Genomic DNA, 23,040 nt, shown 5'->3' on the forward strand with positions numbered 1-23,040 from the left:
TCTTCTTCTTCTTCTTCTTCTTCTTCTTCTTCTTCTTCTTCTTCTTCTTCTTCTTCTTCTTCTTCTTCTTCTTCTTCTTCTTCTTCTTTCTTCTTCTTCTTCTACATATAATGTGTTATTTGTTTCAGAGATACAGATCTGAGATTCAACAGTCTTACACAATTCACAGCGCTCACCATAGCATATACCCTCCCCAATGTCCATCACCCAGTCACCCCATCCCTCCCACCCCACCCCCCACTCCAGAACCCTCAGTTTGTTTCCTGAGATTAAGAATTCCTCATATCAGTGAGGTCATATGATACATGTCTCTCTCTGATTGACTTATTTCGCTCAGCATAATACCCTCCAGTTGGATGGCACCATGTTTCATGGACAGCTGTGCTCACTGGGCACCCACCTCCCGCAGCTCAGACCCTCGGCCGGCTGGCAAGGAAGGCCAACCCGCTGTGCACCAATTCCCCAGGCTCTTGCATGGTGTCATAAAAAAAAAAGGAAAAAATAAAACGTCATCAAAAAAGGACAGGTGTTCAGAGCCCACATATTTTAGCAAATAAATAGCAGTTTTAAAATAAAGCATTATGTGTGAGCCAACACCATTTGGCTGCCCTTATGTCGAAGGCACTTGGGTGCGTTTCTTTTCTTTTCTTTTTTTCTTTTCTTTCCCTTTCTCTTTTTCTTTCTTTCCCCAATACTTGTATGTCGAAAACAGTTTAGTGTTCTCAGGAGAAATTAAGTATTTCTTCTTTTTTGTGTTCTCCTGAAATGGCTCTAAAATTGCTTTTCCATGTGGCTTAACATGAAAAAAAAAAAGAATTCTGTTAAAAAAATACCATGTCTACACACACACACACACACACACACTATTTCTCTAAAGATCTGATTATATAAATATGATTATAAATCAACACAGCAAATTTTCTAAAGAAACATAGTATTTGCAAACCTGTTTCTCTTAACATTCACATTCTCCTTCTGAGTGCGTGGACTGGCTGGACCAGACCAGAGCCAGGCTTGGGAGCAGGGCGGGGGCAGGAGCGGAAGTTCACCACTGCATCCTGGGGGATGGGGTGGGGCAAGTGAGCAGGCAGCAGGACCGTCAACACCCAACTCAGAAAGAAATGTCACAAGAACAGCAAACCTATAGACAGGGATGGGGATTAGATGTGGAGGTAAGAGTTCAGGAAGAGAACATTTCAAAACAGAAGGTAGAAGTACGTGGTTGCAGAAATCACTTCTAGTCCCACAAGCCAGGTATTATTTCAGGTTGCTTTCAATAGGGGGAGGTAGATGCACAGTGGTATTGGGGCAGATGTGCTTCTGCTCCAGGTGTTACTGCCATGGCAGTGAAAGTGGGTCATGCACGTGCCTTTAATCCTGCCGGTGTCCCCAGAGGATCCATGTACCTCCCTGCTTCTGTCCCTATGTATCGCTCTACCGTCCCTAGAGCAGCCATGAACCATCCTGTTTGGTGGATGAGCTACTGTGACCCAAGACGTCTACATAACTTTCCAAAATTCACTAAAATGGAGAGCTAGAATTCTAACATAATTTCAGTTTCCCATATGGCCGTCTCAGGGTCTGCTTGTGTCTTCAAAGACGGTGTGACCATGTGAGTGTCTTCCTGGATTCCAGCATCATGGAGAACAGCTGTCCCCCGGGCTGGTACCAGCTGCCTTGAAGCATTGTCTCCACTTTTCAAAGTCTCCCTGCTAACGACAGCACAGACGGAGGTCAACTTACCTGGGGCCACACTGCACAGACAGTGAGTTTGGACCTCAGGTCAGTTTCCTCTTCTCTCCATGACGCAGGCTCACTGCTCTTCCACGAGGGCTTAGAGGAATTCTGAAGAACCGCCCAGAGGACTAGCTCCCTGGCTCTGCCTCATCTCTTTTCTCAAATTGGAAGGGGTCTGGGTTGAGTTTCTTTCCTTCTTTCTTTTCTTGTTGTAATATGGGGGGACGTTGGACACCCTGGACTGGAATACATGAGAGGGAGGGTGTAGGAGATAGAATCACCGGAAAGATTCTTACTCTTTTATTCTGTTTGAAAGAGGAAACCATTGGCAACAATTTGAGTAGAGGAAAAATGACCTGACTTATTTGGAAAAGCATCCGATTAGCTAATCTCCAAGGTGGCCCTGAGGGATCCCCACATCCCGATGTTCACTGTCGTGTCCCCTCCCTCACCTGTCTGTGCAGTAGAGTTCAGAAAAGTATATTTCACTTCCAATATCATGTTATAAAAGATGGTGCCTTCCTTGTTGAGCTCACTGTGGTTCTGGGCTGGCTCCTGGGAGGGAAGGAAGCTGTTAAGTGTTGAGGGCATGCCACAGCCCCGGGAAGATGCTCATGTGGTGGGAGCCAAGCTCTCAGTCCATCCAACAGCCAGTGAGGCAGTGAGGAGTGTCAGCCATCCTGAGTGAGCTTCAGCCTTTGGACCCTGCAGCCGCTGGACTACATCTTCACCACCAGGTAAGCCCCTCCTGGGCTCCCAGCACTCAGGGAGTATAGCAGGTGATGAACAGCCATTGTTTTAAGCTGCCGAGACAAGTTTTATGCAGCAATGGAAATGAACACGACACCTGTGGTTCAATGTTGCCTATTGGATTGGAAAGTGGTGGGGAGCAGGGACAGTGACCGCAGACCTGGATTTCCAGGAAGCTCTTAGACTTACTGCAGGGGATCGGCTTCCTTGATGAGCAGGGGGAGACAAGGAGGAGGATCAAGGTTGACCTGGATCAAGGTGTGACCTGAAGCTGTGGAGAGCCATTGGTTGGGGAGGGGTTTGGGGGTGCCTGAAGGGGTTCTGGCCTGATTTTGGAAATAGTTTGCAAGTCCCATTAAATGGTCAGTTGAAGATGCTGGATGGGCAGTGGCCACAGGACTGGGAAATCAGAGTAAAGGTTTGGGTTAGGGTGTGCATTTGGGAGCCAGCCCCATAGTTGGGGCCTTGGTCTGGGGGCTGAGGGAGCTCTCCTGGGGAATGAGCAGGGAGAGAGGAAGTAAAAGAGCCCCAGGGTGAGGCTGAGACCCGGGACACATGGGTATGGAGAGATTAGGAAGAAGGGTCAATAGACTGAGAAGGGGCAGCAGAGGAACGGCAGTGGGCAGAGCAGTTTCAGTGAAGCAAAAGGAAAAGAAAGGTCTCAAGGGGCTGCCAGTGATCAATTCCCAAAGCTGCTTACCAGCCAACGAGGAGGACTGCACCTTAACCTTAGGCTTTGAGCCACAGCAGTCATGGTCAAAGTCACTGAAAGCCCAACAGCACTGCTTGCTTGCGGAGTCTGACCAAGGAAGGAGGCACTGGAAGAGGATGGAGAGGCAAGCAAAACCACGGGAGCTATTTTCAGGCGCTCTGTGGTAAAGTGGGGCTGAAAAGTGGGTGGTAGGTAGGGCGGTCTCTGGGGCCAATGGGAAGCTTCTAACATGAAAGCAATCATGGGTTGCTGGAGAGAGGCAAAAGCGTCCCCGATGAAGGCATGTTTCAAAGAGCAAGTCATGGAGTAGCTCAGGTGTCAGGACCTCTTGCACAAAAGAGGAGCTTGGCTTTAAACCGGTACTGGATTGATCCATCCACACACCAGAAGACACAGAGCAGAGGAACGGGACCCGCTTCTGACTGCCTAGAAATCAAAGCAGGGTTAGTTAGCAACTGAGGAGGTGGAGGGTAGAGAAGACAGGCGAACACTGACTGGCCTAAGGATTCGTGATAGGGTGGCAGGATTGAGGGTCTCCGTGAGGCTGGAGGTCACTCTTGTAGATGGATACAGGCTGCCTGGTGTGGTGTTTCTCCAACCACATATGGCCACTGGATCATGGGGAGCTGCACTTCAGTGGGGCTGGCTTTGTCCTGGGTGTGCTGGAAGGAGAGAGGGTCAAGGGAGTTGAGCGGGAGTATAGTACAGAGGGTGGGTATAACTGGAAGGGAGGGGATGACCACGCACTGTGGACAAGGGTTGGTGAACAGGGACCGCAGTGCTTCTGGGTGCTGGGGGCCATGGATGGGGGGTGGTGAAGGTGGTTTGCAACAGGGCACAGCAGCAGGTAAACTGGAAATGTAGGAGGCAGAATTAATAGCTTATTTGGATTTTTTCTTTTATTAATAGTTCTTGTCTTCTCTTCTTTCCTAAATTGGGGCTATAATGTGTTCCATCTAGTTATTATGGTATGTTATATGTTAATCATTTTAAATGTTTTTCTGCTTTATTTTCTGGTAGATATATACTGATTAGTTGTCTCTTATTTTGCTTTTAATTTTGAAGAAATAACTCTTAAATATTATGTTATTAAACAGTAATCATTCCTTTTTGTGATTTTTCTATACTTGAGTTTTGATTTTCATAAGGAGAGTGTACCAACATTTATCTATTTCTTCTACATTTCTCTTCTGACTTCTCTGATATCAAAACCTGCATCTACCTAAAATGTGTGTGTGTGTGTGTGTGTGTGTACAGCCAGTTAGAAAATAAACAAATTTGTACTAATTGTTTATTTTCTAACTAGCTCATTTTTTTGGTCATCAATTCTGACTTTTTCAAATTAATTTAGATAGCCCTGCTACTAGCCATTCTAGGAATGGGAATCCTTGAACTCCCTAAAAACCATAATATTTAAATTACTAGAACAGCTCTTTCATTGCTATGAATAAGTGGAAATATCACTCAATAATCTCACTCATTGTTGAACAGCATGTAATGGAGGCAAACTGTAAGAATTCACAGCAAAATGATAATCACATTTTGAATCATCAGTTATTAAGGATAAACTTACTTTCTAATACAAAAGGAATGAAATCAAAATAGAAGCCATTCAGAGAACCACTTTTTCCTTCCCACTTCCATCAAGCATGCTTTCATAGACAGTGCACATTTATGTCAACACTCCACATATGAAACAGCGAGATTATCTACACGAAAATGGCAGGCAGGCTCCAGCTCAACCCAATATTTCTTATGCAAGTCCCAAGTTCAGAGCATCTAAAAAATATTCAAATCAACGTTGGTCAGAGTTTTACTTCACTTCTGATATTTTTTCAATAAAAATATTTTAATATAATAAAAATAGAGTCAAACTTTAACAAATATCATTTGCAGGATAGTTATAGTAAATAATAAAATTGATTTACCTAACCACCAAGTCAAAGGATGTTGGAAAATGCTGAAAATGATGAAGACGATGTAGAGAGCTGACATTTTTAAAGAACGTAATAGCTAGATCCTGTGCAAAAAGTGATAAAACTGTCACTTCATTTTTGTCTCCACACCATCCAGTGAGGTATGTGTTTTTATTGTGCCATTTTAGAATAACTAAAACTGATTTTAGGGTGGAAAAACTGAAGCAAAAAAAGTGAAGTAAATTGACTATGATCTCCCAGTAGAAATAGAATAACCAGGGCTTGAGCCTGATTCTCCTGGTTCTCCTGATCCCAGCATCTGGATATGTAAGTATATTAAACATCCTATGTATATTTCAGTATTTTACCTGCAGTTATGCAAATGAGAAAATTGAGGCATTGTAACAACTCTGCTCAATATTATACAAAGCTTTGAATGATACAGTATTTTGTGGAAGTACACACGCAAAAGAGGCTTATGCAATCTCTATATAATTAACACTGTACCAGATGTCTTATAGTTTAATACAGTCACATAGGAAGATGTGAACTGAGATGCTCATAATTGAGTTACCTGTGTTTCTTTTATTTTGTTTGTGGGGGAGGGGCAGAAGGAGAGGGAGAGAGAGAATCTCAAGCAGGCTCTATGCCCAGCACAGAGCCCAATGCAGGGCTTGACTTCATGACCCTGAGATCTCAACTTGAGCCAAAATCAAGAATCAGACACTTAACCAACAGAGCCACCCAGGTACCCCAGAGTTACCTGTGCTTTTTAGGTTGAAATTCACAAGATATATATCTAAGAAGTTTATGTAGAATTGTCAAAAATTTTGGAGATATGTATTTTCCATATCAATCTCCCGTGGAATTTGTTTCTTGACCTTTGTTTTCAAAGTTCTTAATTGATTAGGCCATACAACTGGTTTGCATGAATAAAATCAACCTAAGACTCTAGGAGGTCCCTCATTAGAATCAGGAGAACTTGGGGAAGCTCTTCCAAGGGTCCTCCTTCTTGAGACAGAACACTGCTGAATCATTACAGGTGCCAAGTTTCAACAAACTGAAATATTTCCAGAGCCAAATAAATGGTAGTTTGTGTAGTCCTGTCAATAAGACAGTAAATACTCATCACTGGTATCCTACTTCCTGGGCAACTTAGTATCTAGAAGGAAAGAGACAACTTTGGGGTAAATTCCTTATGGTGTGAGCATAAATAGTTTATTTCTCAAATCATTGAAGTGAAAGGATCACACTTTCTTTTTTTTTAAATTTAGTTTAAGTTTATTATGCTATGTTAGTCACCACACAATAGAGCATTAGTTTTTGATGTAGTGATCCATGATTCATTGATTTCGTATAACATCCAGTGCTCCATGCAGTATGTGACCTCCTTAATAAGATCACACTTTCAGCAATTTGTTAACTGGTGAGGAAGAAAACTGGGTGGAACCAATCTGAGGAAGACTAGCTGTAAAGCACAGCTTCTTATGTTAGCATTAAAATCAAGAACTCTTACATTCAGACGATGGAATATTATTCAACTCTAAATAGCAATGAGCCATCAAGCCACGAAAAGACAGGGAGGAAACTTAAGTGCATATTCACTCCTAAGTGAAAGAATCAAATCTGAAAAGGCTACACACTGTATGATCCCAACTCTATGACATTCTGGAAAAGGTAACACCATGGAAACAGTAAGAGCAGTGGGTGGAGGGCTTGGGGGAGGCATGAATAAATAGAGCACAGAGGAATTTGGGGACCATGAAACTACTCTGTAAGATACTATCATGGTGGATTCATGGCATCACCCATTTGTGCAAACCCATAGAATGGACAGCATCAAGAGTGAACCCTAATGTCAACTGTGGTCTTTGGGTAATCGTGATGTCACAGTGAAGGTTCATCAATTGTAGCAAATGTGCTCTCTGGTGGGGGATGCAGAGAGTGGGGGAGGCTGTGCATGTGTGGGGGCAGGGGTGTGTGTGGGAAACCTCTGTCCCTTCTGTTCAGTATTGCTATGAGCCTAAAACTGCTTTCAAAAAAATAACATCTTAATAAGAAAACAAGAAAAAAAATCACTGAATCAATGTATTTTAATAAGAATACATGGATGAATTATATATTTATTAAAGAGAAAGATTTAGTGAGAGAATGAGGTGTACTGAGAGAAACAAGCTTTGGGTAAGAAAGCCCGCATTTGAGTCCAGTCTCTGCTTTTCACCACTGTGAAACTGCTAGCAACTTACGTATCTTTTCTGATCATTGGGTTAATATTCTCTCTAGGGGTCCGAGCTCTCTCACTATGTTCTCCATGAGACACCTGGGACACGGGCAACCTGCCAGGTACTCTCTTGGTCATGGCCTACAACATCAATACTGTGGAAATAATTTTGATATCTTAACCATTGATCACTGATTAAACTTGAGTTATAAATCTCAACTTGACTATGTTATTAGTATTAATAAACTAGGATTCATATACAAACAAACTTACTAGTATTAATTAGATATTAAACAAGAGGGCTGGCAATAAAGAGTACATCCACATAAAGCTGTGGAAAGGCTCTCTGGTAAGTCATCTGGAATGGGAGACTCTGGCTGGCATTGTCACCCAGGACAGGAGGGGAGAAACCGTGGGGGTGAGGAGAGGGAGGGGGCCAGGGAATGCACCTCCCAGTGCCAAGGACAGGGTTGGCCGATCACGCCCACCCTGCAGAGGAGACCAGGAGGGTGGCAGGATTCTGTAGGAGAGGATGAAGAAAAGTCAGGTGCCACCCTGCAACCAAAAGTTCTAGGAACGTCACTCCCACACTGCAGGTAACACGTAGAGCTCTTGCTGGGGGAAGGTGAAGAGGCTGGAGTCCGTGAAGTTCCTCGGGGTTAAAGTTAAAACACAGAACTGCACTACTCTTTTTCTACTTTACTGTACTGGATCTTTATTGATCTTGATATCATCTGGAAAATATTGTTAGGATTCCTTTCAGAGGCGGCCGTGAAAATAAACATATGTGTGCTCAGACACCGGCAATTGAGGGAACCTTTCATTTTTTCACTGATGTGTAAAATTTGACTTCTTCAACCAGAATGAATTTAGATAATGGAAAACAATTTAAGAACCCATAAATGGATAAAAAGGAACGGACATGTGTCTATCTTTTATTATTTTTTTATCTTTTATTATTTTAATATATTACCCAAGGACTAAACTTTTTTAAAAAATGGCATTCCTCTAGAGAGAAAGCAGAGAGCTCTGGTGTCGGCACCCGGAGCCTGCCAATCCATCCACGCGGCCACACCCTTCCCCATCCACACGAACTCCACCTTTAATTAAAGTGAGTTCTGTGATGATCCATGCCCTTTTCATCAGTGGGCTTGCAAGCCTTATTTCATGTTCCACGCTGCCCACTGAAATCCATGTATGAAGAGCAACACAGAAGTTTTTCTTGCAGGTCCTCTTAGATTTTTCTAGTCACGCTGTGCACCTGAGCTAGTTTTCTTTCAAAATCTACTAAATCCTCGGGGCGCCTGGGTGGCTCAGTCATTAAGCGTCTGCCTTCGGCTCCGGTCATGATCCCAGGATCCTGGGATCGAGCCCCGCATCGGGGTCCCTGCTCCGCGGGAAGCCTGCTTCTCCCTCTCCCACTCCCCCTGCTTGTGTTCCCTCTCTCTGTGTGTCTCTCTCTGTCATATAAATAAATAAAATCTTTAAAAAAAAATTAAAAAAAAATCTACTAAATCCTCAAACTTGAAGGAATGACTTTCCTTTCTCAAGGCTTTCTCTTTTCTTTGACTATCTTGTTACAATTAAATGCTACAAAGAAACTAGAGATTTGATTTTCTTCTCATACAATTTAGTAAAAGCCAAACCAGTTATGGAAAAACAGATATATATATATATACCCTAGCACATGTCTGATTACCAAGTAAGTTTTATCTTTCAATTTTATCACACATAGTTTCTGATTCACCAGGATAGAGCACATTGCAAGAAGCAAAACTGAGGATAACCGGGATGAATATGAAAGGAATGGATACCTAGCAGGAAGTGGGGCACTGGATACTGGGCATCCCAGGTGCCCAGGTGCACAGCTGTGTTGGGTAACAACCTACAGAAACTACGTGGGATAGTTTGATAGTCCATTCAAGGCAAGTGATGTTGTGGGAAGGCGTTAGAATTTTCAGTGAGAATGACATGGCTCTGAGTATTAGCTCTACCTCTTCGAGCTTTATGACTCGAATCTCATTATTCAATTTTCTAAGGCTCTTTGCTCAAGCGTGATGCATGAACGAGCGTGCTCAGTTTACCAGCCTTGAGGATTCTCTAACATCGTAAGTGTGTGTAAAGAGACTGCCATGTGGAAGGTACTCAGTCTGCGGTAACATTCTTGTTTTATTATCATCATTATTATTATGCTCCACATTATCTTCCGAAGAACTCAAGGGAGTGTACTACAGAAGATTTCCTTGCAGATATTCAGAATTAAATGCTTATGCTTGAAATATTAAGGTTCAATGATCTGAAAAATTCACTTATGTGATAAACAACGTTCTTCAGAGCTTTTGAATAAATGATGTGTGAATACACATAATTGTGTTTTTATAGAACTTGCTCTTGTGTGTACAATATAAATTGTGAAACATGCATATCTGTGTAAGCATGATGTTGCATTCAAACATATTTGTATTAATTTAATAAGAATTATGTATTTAAAATATTCCCAAATATACATGAATTTGCCCCAGTGCACAAGTAATTATAAATAGGTTAGCAGAGATAAAAGCAGTTATAAATAATTAGCACATATTACACATATGTATACCACACACATAAACACATAGCCAATTTTTTTTTTAAGATTTTATTTATTTATTTGAGAGAGAATGAGAGACAGAGAGCATGAGAGGGAAGAGGATCAGAGGGAGAAGCAGACTCCCTGCCGAGCAGGGAGCCCGATGCAGGACTCGATCCAGGGACTCCAGGATCATGACCTGAACTGAAGGCAGTCGCCCAACCAACTGAGCCACCCAGGCGCCCGTAGATAGCCAATGTTTAACAAATATTTATCCTGTATCTTACAGTGCAAATTTATAACATTTTCCTATCAAACATCTTACATTGTATGTCCAAAATTATGTAATATACCACATCTTAGTAAATGGGGATGATGGGATAGAAGTTTTTACATTGCCGCCTTCGTTTTGTTGACTTCTCTGAGCAGTTTCTAATAAAAACAGGAAATGTAGTACATTCAGATCTTCATATGAGGATGTGTGCTCACGTGCATTCACAGACACAAATCACCACACACACACACCACCCCTAAAACTCCAGATAAGATCATAGAAATGAATCCGAGTGGAGGTTCGGAGCCTCCTTCTGGAGCTCCAGGTTTAAGGCTCCCTTGAACAGGAGGGTGCTCTTCCCATAGCGTCACTGCAGTGAGCTTCGGGGCCCCTCGCTGGAGTCCCTCTCCACTCACCTGCTAACCCCTGATCTTAGCACAGAGCACAATGAGAGCGAATACATTAGGGAACTGTTATCAGGCATCCAGCGTGACTGTGAAAACCCAAGGCCTTAAATCAACATAGTATTTTAATTTGTAAATGGAATCTGAGACATGCACGTTTCCTCCTAAATTCTCAAATCTGAGGGGTTTTTTAGTTTGTTTTTAATAAACCCAGGTAAGGTAGGAAGGTACAGCATGGTCCTATTCTTCTGCCTGAGAGAAGATACTAACTCATCAACCCACAGGCTGTGATGGGGTAGGTCACAGAAGCAGTGGGGTCTGCTTTGCAACGTTTGTCCCTTGACCCTAAGACCATGGAGATACTCCTGAGGGATCCTCAATATCATGCTCCAATTTTGGCCAAAGACTATGAGTTTCTGCAGAGTGGACACCTCTGCCCTTCCCGGCCCCGCCCCTGAGCATCCCGGGTGCAGGCGGAGCTCTGGGGCAGAAGTGCTCCCCCAGGGAGTGTGAGCCTCAGGAGAGGCCCGCGGGGGCCCTGGAAGGGAGACGCGCTGCAGGCATTTGCTGAGTAGACTGCCGTGGCTCCTCTATGTCAGGAGAGAACTGTCTCGGTGTTCAGCTGCAGCCAGGCACCAATCAGAGTTGTCAAGCTAATCGGTACTTACTGAAGGCTCACTCTGTGCCAGGCATTGCGTGTGCAAGGTAGACCATGCCCACGAGAGTCCTGTCTCTAAACTTCACCACATGGAGTCTGAGGCCCAGAGCGCTCCATGAGAGGCCTGACCGGGGGCTCCCGGGCTCCCTTCCTTTGCTAACCGCAGGTATGGGCTTCAGATCTGCTCGGCAATTCCTTGTTTATGAGACACGTGTTTATGAGACTCCAGGACCCCAGATGGTCTTCCTGGCGAGTCTTTGTGGAAGGCAGGGTGAGTATTATCCCCTTTTCATTGATGAGAAAATTGAGTCTCACAGATCCCCTGGGACCCATCCCTTGTCTCAAGGATATGGAATGGTTGAGTCAGGACCAGAACCTAGTTCTCTGGGTTCAAAATCCCAAACCAAGACATTTTCTAATTGGTCACTGCCTTTCGGTTTGCATTGCTTCACGGCTTTGTTTCAGGATTTCCCTCTTCATGGGCAGTGAGCGGGGCGTGAGTCCTCTGGTGGCTCAAGTGATACCAGGCCATTCACTCAGGTCTGTTATCTGGAATACGAATCAGCAGCAGCCGTCCAGAGCAGTCTCAGGCGTAGAAGCCAGGGCATTATTGAAGCTATTACACAGATTTCACACCCTGAGTACATAAGAGTTATTTGTTAAGTAAGCAAATGAACTACCTAATTACAGGTGGATGCCAAGAGAGCATCCGACCTCAACCAGTCCCACAGAACAATCCAACCCAAACTGGGGAAGTGGGAACGTGGACCCTGCTCTAGGGTGGCCAAGCCCCCATTGAATCAGCTGCTTTCTGAAAAAGAATGTGAGGTTCTTGCACTCAGACGCTCAGAGTGGACCTCAGAGTGTGAGAAAACCCTGACCTGCGTCACAGTGACATCGACAGTCTCAGCTCAAGAACCAGGGGCCCCAACACTTCCCACCAGCGAAACCCGGGGCTGGAAACCGGCAGGTTGGCGGCGCGGGCTCTCCTCTCAGTCTGAAGTCCTTCAACTCGGAGGCACAGAGTTATTCCGAAAATCGACACCAAAAAGATGTTTGCCTTTAAAAGCTTTTGGTCAAATGCTAACTAAGCACGAGTTATTAATCACAGGCCCACACACACTTGAGAATATTCAGGATGCACACATGTGGCGTGCACCATGGTTCTTCTCAGGCCTCAGGCACCTTAAAATATCCTTCCTCTATCAGACACTCTCCTAACGATCTCACATAGCACAAGCTTTCTGGAGAGCTGAATCTTGCCTAACGTCAACGCCATCAGGCTGCCTCAGGGAAGTGTTGGGGCGTCTCCAGGAGGTCCTGGAGATGGGGGCTGACCTTTCCTGGAAGTCCTCCAAGGTAAGCCTGAGTCTTTCCTTAAATTAATTATTCCTCAATATACTGGAAGGAGATTAAAGGCTAACTATCCCTCTTTCTGCCCTATTTTGTATAACTGCATATAACTAAGGACATATAATCTGCACAATTCTGTATAATCTTTGGACAAGATTTGACCAATTACAACTACTTTTGAATTTAACATTATCTCAAGGAGGTCTCTGTGTGTGTGTTGTGTGCCGTGTTATGTGTGTGATCATGTAGGTATGTGTGCATATACACACATACACGTGAGTCATGTATAAATACACACATATGCATACATATAATTTAAACCCTACACGAGTCAAATCTGACTTGAGAAAAGTACTTCTGCTATGTAAAACCGTTTAGTTATTTATTCAATAAATATATAACGAACAATAACTGAGTGCATTACCATACCAGGTATACTTCAGTGAAAGGGAAGATTGAAAGTTTGCCTGCGAATTGTGAATTCAGAACACAACAACACAATAAATATGTTAATACTATTAATTACATCATTACAAATTCATTTATTCCTCTCAACTTCTGCTTCTATATTTTTATTGACCCGAGACATTTGGAATGAGCGTCAGATAATTAAAAAACAAACAGAAGAGCACTTTGTCATCCGTTTCCTCCTTTGCCACCTTCCCCTGTTTGCTGGTGTGCACCCGATGCACGTCTTGATCCCGCCGCTCTTGTGTGTGGCTTCCAGACCCATCCGTCAAAGCCTAAAGGACATCCATCTTTCTAACAAGATCAAACTCTGGAGCGACTAGACCATAACCTAATGAGACATAGGGCTCGATTGCATCAGCTGCTGCCAGTCCCACTAACTCAATTTGTCTATTGGTTATTTTCTATTCTTTTTGCTCTGAATGGTCCTTCTCCCAAATTCTGTAAACTTCCCACCCCGCTCCTCTGCCTGAGCAACCTGACTTCAAGAACTTCCATCTACTCAGCCAGCCATGCAGCAATCCAGAATTCTTAGGACTCCTCTTCCTTCTCCCACGTCTGCTCCTTTGTCAGGTGTCAGGGCACACCCCAGGGAACGTCCTTTTTGGTTCCCCACCCCATCACTGCCACAGTTAGGACTTTCCCATGGACAGCCTGCATTGGTCAACCCACCTTCTTTTGCTCCTATTTCTCTTCTTTTGCCTCTTTAACCTCTCATATGTGTGAGCACGAGAAAAGCTTTCTCAAGCACACACCGTTTCATGGTAACTCCCAGCTTGAAGCTTTTCAAGTCTGTTTCCCTGGCCTTCGAAAGTCAAGTGCACAGACATTTGCACAGCCATGATGTCCTGCGTGACATGGCTCTGTCCTATCTGCCCGGCCCCATCGCCCAGCATGTCCCACCATCACGAGCAACATCTGCTCATCATGACTTTCTTAGTGGTTGGTACGTATTTGTTTCCCTGTGTGACCTTATTTAGTGTAAGTGTGCTAAAGATGATGCTTGTTTAATCTTTGAACATCTAGCACATGGCATGATGCCTGGTTTAATAGTGTCTGTTTTTAAATGAGAAATGAATAATCAAAAGAAGGCACATGAGGCATTCTTTTATGAGACTTATTTTTGTGACCATCAATTAGGACTTAAGGATAGTTAAGAGATGGCATTTCCGGTGACAGGGCTATAGCTCTGCAGCTGACAACAAAGCAGGGTTCATCAACCTCATCACTAGAGACGTGATGGGCCAGATCATTTCTGTTGTGGGGGCTGTCCTGGAGGATACTTAGCAGCACCCCTGGCCTCTACCCACTAGCTGCCAGCAGCATCCCCTCCCACCGGCTGTGACCACCGGAAATGCTCTAGGGATCCTCCGAGGTAGGAGAACAACCCCTGTTGAGAACCATGGCAACCATTACCCGAGTACTATCCTCATCACCATCATGACAACAGCAACAAAACACTGAACTTGGAAGAAAAGGCAGGAGCTACGCTGAGATTCTCATCTGATTTTTCTCAATGCAGTATTCACAACAGCTCCCCAAGTTAGTTTTTATTATTCTCCCTGCTTTACAGACAAGCAGGCAAACCTCCAAGGAGGTGCAGTAGGGATACTGACGCAGCAAGGGACGGCCAGTCTTGTCTTCAGACAGGGGGCTTCTGGTCCAGGCTGCGGTCTCTGGCCACGCAGCATGGCCCCGCTGTATTTGTATTTGCAGAGTAACAAAACTGCACACGGCAGAATCCCATCTTCCCATTTCAGTTCATTTCACATACGGCATCAGTCCTAGGACTAAAATCCATTGTATTTTTATTTTTTAAGATTTTATTTATTTATATGACAGAGAGAGAGAGTGAGAGTGAGCGAGAGAGCGCTCACAAGCAGGGGGAGCAAGAGAAGGAGAAGCAAGCTCCCCAAAGAGCAGGGAGCCCGATGCGGGGCTCGATCCCAGGATCCCGGGATCATGACCTAAGCCGAAGGCAGATGCTTTAATCGACTGAGCCACCTAGGTGCCCTAAAATCCATTTTAAAGCAAGAGATATGTGGCCTCAGTTACGGATGCTTGGGGATTAAAGGACGGATATGTGTTAGAGTGAATGGATAGACAACGGAATTCTGGCTTAATACATAAGATTGGGGCTAGAAACTAGTTCTATTTTTCTCTTTGCTAAGATTTTACCAACATTCTCATGCCGGGGCGCAGAGTGTAAATGAGGGAGCGGGGCTAAGAAATTCTGGAGTCCTTAGATATTCATCTCAAACTGTTCCTGTTCATCTGTTTCACTGTGTCTCTTTTTATGAATGTATCAATGATGTCTGTGACTGAATGGCAATAGTTTGAGTAAGGGAAGAATAAGGGAAATGATTTGTACATTTTCCTCAAAGATTTTATCAATGCAGCTGCCAGAACTTGTGCTTATGATAATGACGATTAGAAATCTAATTTGGAGCAAAAACAATAGTGATAATTATGCAAGATTCTTTTCAAAAGCTCAACACTACACAAACACATACCTAAATATTAATCAGTCAAATGTCTTAATTCATCTGAGGGCAATAGATTAGAATTTTTTTTATTCATTTTGGGGATTTTAAAAAATAAATAACTTTAAATTTCTCCATGCATGTGGCTATTAAATAATGATATCACATTATTGATGTCTTTTAAATAAGAGCATTTTGATTACAAAGCAAACTGCACTCACAGTTTTATACAAAGTGGAAGACACATCAGTAGGAATTGATCACTAAGTCAGTCAGCTGATGTCTGGGTCTAGAGTCCAGCACTTACATAGAAGCACCTTCTAAAAATTTACAGTGTAGGTTTGAATACTCCTTTTCATCTTTTTTAGCCTCGGTTTAGCATCCGTATTTAGAAGGACATAGGCTTTCTAAAACTGAAATTTGATACAGCTAAGCAAGGTTATGTCAAATCCTTCTAAACTCAAGTGCCTGACCTTTGGAACCCTGAATGATGTATGGCTTTCTGGTACTTATTATCAACTTCTTCTCCCATCCGTGGCTTCCTTACCCCAATGTGTCTTACCAAAATATAAAATAAAATAAAATAAAATAAAATAAAATAAAATAAAATAAAATAAAATAAAATAAAATAAAATAAAATAAAACAAAATAAAAATAAAAAAGAATTCATAGAATACTGACATGCCATTTAATGATTCCATATCTTTGTTGAAGTTCTTTCTAGAATGTTCTCTGACATACCGTCAAACCTCTATCCTGAATATATTGAAGAACAACTATTTCATTTTTAAGATTTAGTTCATATATTCTCTCTACTGTCATTATGGGTTGTCCCTACCTCTATTTTAGTATCCACAGAGAAGTTGAAAATGCTCATCAGTGAGTTCATCTTCCAGGGGCTTCCTGAGATCAGAGAGAATTTTCACTCATCTCTTCATTCCCAACATAATGTGTCACACCTAACACATAGTCGTTGCTGGTTAGATAGTAGGGTCCTGAATTGAATTGAATTCAATTGAATTGCAATGAAATGCATTTGCTGAGTACTGCTGAGTGGTTGGGAGGATAAAAGGAGTTAATGTAGGGCAATTTAAATACTGACTCCCTCTCTTATACTCTGTGGTCTTGGTCAAAATATTCACTTATCTTGGTTTAAGCCTTTAACATCTGTACAAATAATGTCATCATAATCACCAAACATGGTATTCTTAAGGATCATATGAGAATAAGTTTAATAAATACTAAGTCAGCTTTTGGCACATAGTGGATCCTCAGTATTTAAGGACCTAAATCATGACTCTCTTAGTAGAGAGATGGGCATAGCTTGCTCTGGAATAGGTTTTATCTTCCTGTGTTATCACTAATGCTTTACAGTTTTATGAAATGACAGCTTTATGTAATTGACAATAATCATCATCCGTCATAAAATGTATTTTCTTAAACCAGAGCTTGCGATTTAGCGTAGCACCATTTATAATCATTTGTAAATATACATTAAATTAATGTCATTTGGTGAGGAAAATTTTTTTCAAGCTGTCGCTTAATTCTTTTTTATTGTTACAATTGTTTTTTAAATAAATTAAAAATAAACTTTGCTGACAAACACAGGGAAGGGTAAAGCAGTTAAAACAGAGTGGGACGCTCCCTGTTTCACCTCTGACATTAAAGAGACTAGAAGTCATCCCTCCATCATTACAGTAAGAAAAAAGCTGACCAAACTAAAAATCCGCTTTTCCTGGACCCTTCAGAGAACCCAGGGTACGAGATCTGGACAGAAAGGTGAACACAGATGATCCTAGCCCAGATCAGCTCACCTGGAGGAGAGGGTGCTGGAGGCATAAGGTGCGGGAATGGGACTGACAGTTTCGATTAACCACTGGAGGCGAAGAGGGAGAAACTGTCAGGAGTTACTGTCTTAGGGCTTCGCCAACGTTTCATGGGCTTTGCCCACAGAAGCCCATGTGGGATCAAGGTAGGGTCAGAGAATGACTCAAGCCTTGCTCCAGAGGGGAGAGGCGGAGTAAACACTGTGGGGTATGGCCAGAGTACTCTCCACAGCAAAGGCCGACTGTCCAGCAAAAAGCCTTCATCAGAGCATACTTCTCACCCTCCAGGTCCCCGTAGCCATCCTGTCCCACCTCCCTGGGGAAGAGGAACCTACGGGACACTCCTGAAGGCCACGTCCCAGGGACTCAATTGCACTAAAAGCCCGAGGCTCAGTCACGGGGTTGTTGATCGTATAATTATGGAACGTTCCACTCTCTGGAACCACAAGACCATCCCGGCTGAGCTCCATGAGATGGCAGTGGATCCTGCAGAAGGAGCTGCAAGAACAGGCTCTGGCTCCAGACAAGTCTTAGAGAATACCCACTTCCACAAGGAGACAGGAGAAAAGGCATCGGAGGAGCTGGAAGCTTCCACAGTATAGCAAGCTTTAAACGCTGCCTAACCCCAACCAAATTACCACAAAACCTCCTAGGAGAGGCCGATTTACCTCGGTTTCTATCACTTACTATATCATATCTGCCTTTGAATGACAACGACAACAAAATGCAAGTCATGAGTAAAAGTAAGGAGAGACACAATCTGAAGAGACAAAGCAAGCACCAGGACATGACTCAGATTTTAGAATTACCACATAGTGGATTTACAATAACTATCATTAATATACTAGGGGTTCCAATGTAAAAAAGGGACAACATGCAGGAATAGAAGGGTGATGTGAACAGAGACAGAAATTCTAAGAAAGCACCAACAGGAAAGGCTAGAAATGAAACACACTGTAATGGAAATGAAGAATGGCTTTATTGGGTACACCAGTAGATCGGACATGTCTGGGGGGGGGGGAATTAATGAGTTTGAAGATGAGTCAATAGAAGTGTTCCAAACTGAAAGGCAAAGAAAAAATGAATTAAAAAAGGGCAGATATTTCCTTTACTTGTTTGTTTTTTATTTGTTTGTTTTTGCTCTGGTTTTATTGAGCATTTTATATAATTTTATTTTATTTATTCTCTTCACAACAGAAGCAAAGAGAAAACTACTTAACTCAGTCTATGAGGCCAGGATTGCCCTAATACCAAAACAAGATAAAAACATTACAAGAAAGGCAAACTACAGACCAATATATCCCATGAAGTGGATACAAAAATCCTCAGTACAATGTAGTTTAATTGAATCAAACAATTTCCAAAAAAGAATTGTACATCACGACCAAGTAGGATTTATATCAGGTATGCAAAGCTAGTTCAACATTCAAAAATCATTCATGCAATCTATCACATCAACAGGCTAATGAAGAAAAATCATATAATCAGGTTAATTAATGCAGAAATGAAGAAAAAGCATTTGATAAAATGCAATACCCATTTACCATTAAAAAATTTTTTTTCAGCAAAATAGGAATAGAAGAAACCTACTCAACTTGTTAAAGAATATTTACCAAAGCCTATATAACAGCATAGCTATTGGTAAGAAATTGGACACTTTACCCCCAAAGTTAGGAAGAAGGCAAGGATGCCCGTATCCCCTCTTACCATTTCTATTCAACATTGCACTGGGAGTCAGCTAGAAAAGAAGGCAAGATAAGAAAATAAAAGCGGGGCGCCTGGGTGGCTCAGTTGTTTAGGCGACTGCCTTCGGCTCAGGTCATGATCCTGGAGTCCCGGGATCGAGTCCCGCATCGGGCTCCCTGCTCAGAGGGGAGTCTGCTTCTCCCTCTGACCCTCCCCCCTCTCATGTGCTCTCTCTCTCTCATTCTCTCTCTCAAATAAATAAATAAAATCTTTAAAAAAAAAAAAAAAGAAAAGAAAAGCTATACAGATTGAGAAAGAAGAAATAAAACTGCCCGTATTTGCAGATGACATAATTATCTATGTATAAGTCCCAAAGAATCAATAAAGAAATTTCTGAAACTAATAAACTAGATAACAAGGGGGCAGGGTGTAAGGTTAATATATAAAAATTGCTTTTGATATATGAAAAAAATGAACAATTGGGATTTAAATTAAAAATAAAATTACCATTTGCAATAGGGCCAAACAAATGAACCACTTTGGTGTGAGTCTAACAAAATAAATGCAGAATATACAGGTAGAAAACTAAAAAGAAATCAAAGATCTAATAATGGAGACCTATCCCATGTTTATAAATTGGATGATTCAATATTGTTAAGAGATCAATTTTTGCCAGTTTGATCTCTAGATTCCATTCTCAATAAAAATTCCAGAAAATCATTTAGTAGATATTTACAAATTGATTCTAAAGCTTATATTGAAAGACAAAAGATCCTAGGTACCCAGAGCGCCTGGATGGCTCAGTCAGTTAGGCGTCTGACTCTTGATTTCGGCTCAGGTCATGATCTCAGGGTCTTGAGATGGAGCCCCACATTGGGCTCCGTGCTCAGCACAGAGTCTGCTTGAGGATTCAATTTCTCCCTCTCCTTCTGCCCCTCCCCCCACTTGTGTGCACGTTCTCTCTCAAATAAATAAATCTTAAAACAAAAAAACACACAAACAAAAAAAAGAGGGACACCAGGGTGGCTTAGTAGGTTAAGCGTCTGCCTTCAGCTCAGGTCATGATTTCAGGGCCCGGGGATTGAGTACCATATCAGAATCCTTGCTCAGCAGAGAGCCTGCTTCTCCCTCTGCCTCTTCCCCTCCCCCCTGCTTGTGCTCTAGCTTGCTCTCTCTCTGACAAATAAATAAAATCTTTAAAAATAAAAAAAATAATTTAAAGAAAGATCCTAGGTACCCCACACAATAACAACACAAAATTATAAGACTAACACAACCTGATTTCAAAAGTTATCAAATGCTACCACAATCAAGGCAGTGTGGTATTAAAAAAAAAAAAGAAGTACACATGTGGATTCAATCCAACAGAATAGAAAGCTCAGAAATAGATACACAAATACAGTCACTGATCTTTGACAAAGAAGCAATGGCAATTCAATGGAGGAAAGATAATCTTCTCAACAAATAATGCTGAAACAATTGGATATCTATATCCATCATCATCATCCTCATCCTCATCATCCTCATCATCACCATCATCAACTAGGAATAGACCTTATACCTTTCCCAAAAATTTTCTCAAAATTGGTCATAAGCCTAAATATAGAACACGAAATTATAAAATGTCCAGAATAAAGTAAAGGAGAAAAAGCTGCATTATCTTGAGTTGATGATCAAAATCAGAATATGATCCATGAAGGAAAAAATTGATAGGTAATTTTAATTTCTGCTTTGCAGGAGATATGGTGAAAGAAATCAAAAGGCCAGATACAGGCTGGGGGAAAATATTTGAAAAACACATATCTGATAAAGAACTTGTCTCTAAACTACAGAAAGGACATAATACTTAATAATAGTAGCAATAATAATAATAATAACAATTTAAAATTCTGCAAAAGATATGAACTGACACATCAGTAAAGAAGATACATAGAAGGCAAATAAACATCTGGAAGGATGCTCAACATCATTTGTCATTATGGAATTCAAAATGAAATCAATACTGAGATACTACCCACTGATAAGAATGGCAAAAATTAAAAAAAAAATGAACAAAGCCAATTGCTGGTGACTATTCAGAGCAATGCGGACTATCATTCATTGCTGGTTGGGGATGTAGAACAATACAGCCACTTCAAATGACAGGTTGTAAGTTTTTTACAAAATTAAACATAATCTGACTATCTAATCCATCAATAATGATCCTAGATATTTATCCAAACTGATTTGGAATTGTATCCCCACACAAAACCTGCACCTGAATGCTTATAGCTGTTTTATTCTGATTACAAAATACTGGAAGCAACCAAGATATCTTCCATAGGTAAATCGATAAATAAACTATAATAAATCCATACAAAGGAATATTATCCAGCAATAAAAAGAAATGAGCTCTCAAGCAAGGACACAGATGAACCTTAAATGCAATATTACTGAGTGAAATGCCTATCTAAAGGGTAACAAACTGTATGACTCCAATTGTATGATATTCTGAAATAGGCAAAACTATAAAAATGGTTAAAAATATAATCCCTGGTTGTCAGGGATCCTGGGGGCGGGGCTGGGTTGAATAGGTGAAAGCACAGGAGATGTTCTTAGGTAGTGAAACTATCCTGTATGATATTGGTGGATTCATGACACTGCATTTGTTAAAATCCGTGGAACATTACAGCCCAAGAATGAACCTTAATGTATGCAAATTAAAAATCATTTACGAGGTCAGGGGGACCTCTGAATAGAATGCAGAATGTGGCAAAACAATTTAATTGTCCTATCAATGTGTAAAACAAGCTTACTGAAGGGAATGGGGAAGATGTTGACCTCTGGAGCTTGGGAAACGAGAGGCGTCTGTAAGACTAAAGGCAAAAGACACGGTACGTAAACCCTGCACTCGGTATGATACAGATGTTTCCCACGGGTTACATGTTAACGACTCTGAAACCACTATCACTGTTATACTGGAATTGAGCAATTAAGTAAATGGATGGCAGATGCTGGGAACCAGGTTTCTCACTGATGGAATGTGAACTTACAGATAAGCAAGGGAGAGGAAGCTAGAATAATCCATGTAGTAATGGATTACGTTGGAGATGTAAGTATAGACCAATGTTTTTAGTTTAACAGAGGTACATACGGCTAAACAAACTGAACTGTGTGTGTGTGTGTGCGTGTGTAATTGTGTGGTTTATGAGACATACATATATTCTCCTGCTCTGTCAGATAAGAAGGTCTAGAAACAATATCTTAGTAGCAACAAGCACACCCAAACCCCAGATCTTGATTTCTAATATTCTCTAGTACAAGGAACCAGGGTTTCTTATAGAAATGGCTGATTCTAGGGCTGGTCACCTCTCTTCTGAAGCAACATTTATTATTTTATATCACCTCAGTGAGGTCTGGTGACTCTTCTAGAAAAAAATATTTTGCAATATAAGGTTGAAAAACAAAATTAAACATAGACTAAAGACGTGTTTTAACCTTCCATATTTTCTCTCCCTGCCCAGGGAAGGGGCTTAGGGTCCTTGCCAGGGCTATGGCTTTGTAGGGTTGTCCTTGACAAAGGATGTAGATAGACAAGGCAGGCCAACAGGGTCCTTACAAGCTATGAATGTCCAGCCAAGAAGGAATATCAGAAAGCCAAGGGCAAGTCAGTGAGTCAGAAACTGAGCAGTGAAGTGAAAAACAGTACAAGTATGAGTCCATCGAAGTCGGACTTGGCTTTCAAACCAGTGAGGCAGCTGGAGCAGGAGGTGGTCATAAGTCAGAGGAGAAGCGGATCATTAAAAGGGAAGAACTCCCTAACCTTTGTTGATACCTAAGGAGTGCAAAGAATGAGCCCAAAGCTTAATAAACATTATATTTAATTCTGATAATAGTATTATCTCAGTTGGCAAACAGAACTTGAGGATCCGAGAGGGGAAGCAACCACCTGGGACCACGCAGCTCCTGAGAGGGAAAGAAGGCACAGTTCAGAAGGTCATGAA

Source organism: Mirounga leonina, unplaced genomic scaffold (genome assembly GCF_011800145.1).
Source record: "Mirounga leonina isolate KUSES-001 unplaced genomic scaffold, KU_Mleo_1.0 Mir_117, whole genome shotgun sequence".
NCBI classification, from domain to species: domain Eukaryota; kingdom Metazoa; phylum Chordata; class Mammalia; order Carnivora; family Phocidae; genus Mirounga; species Mirounga leonina.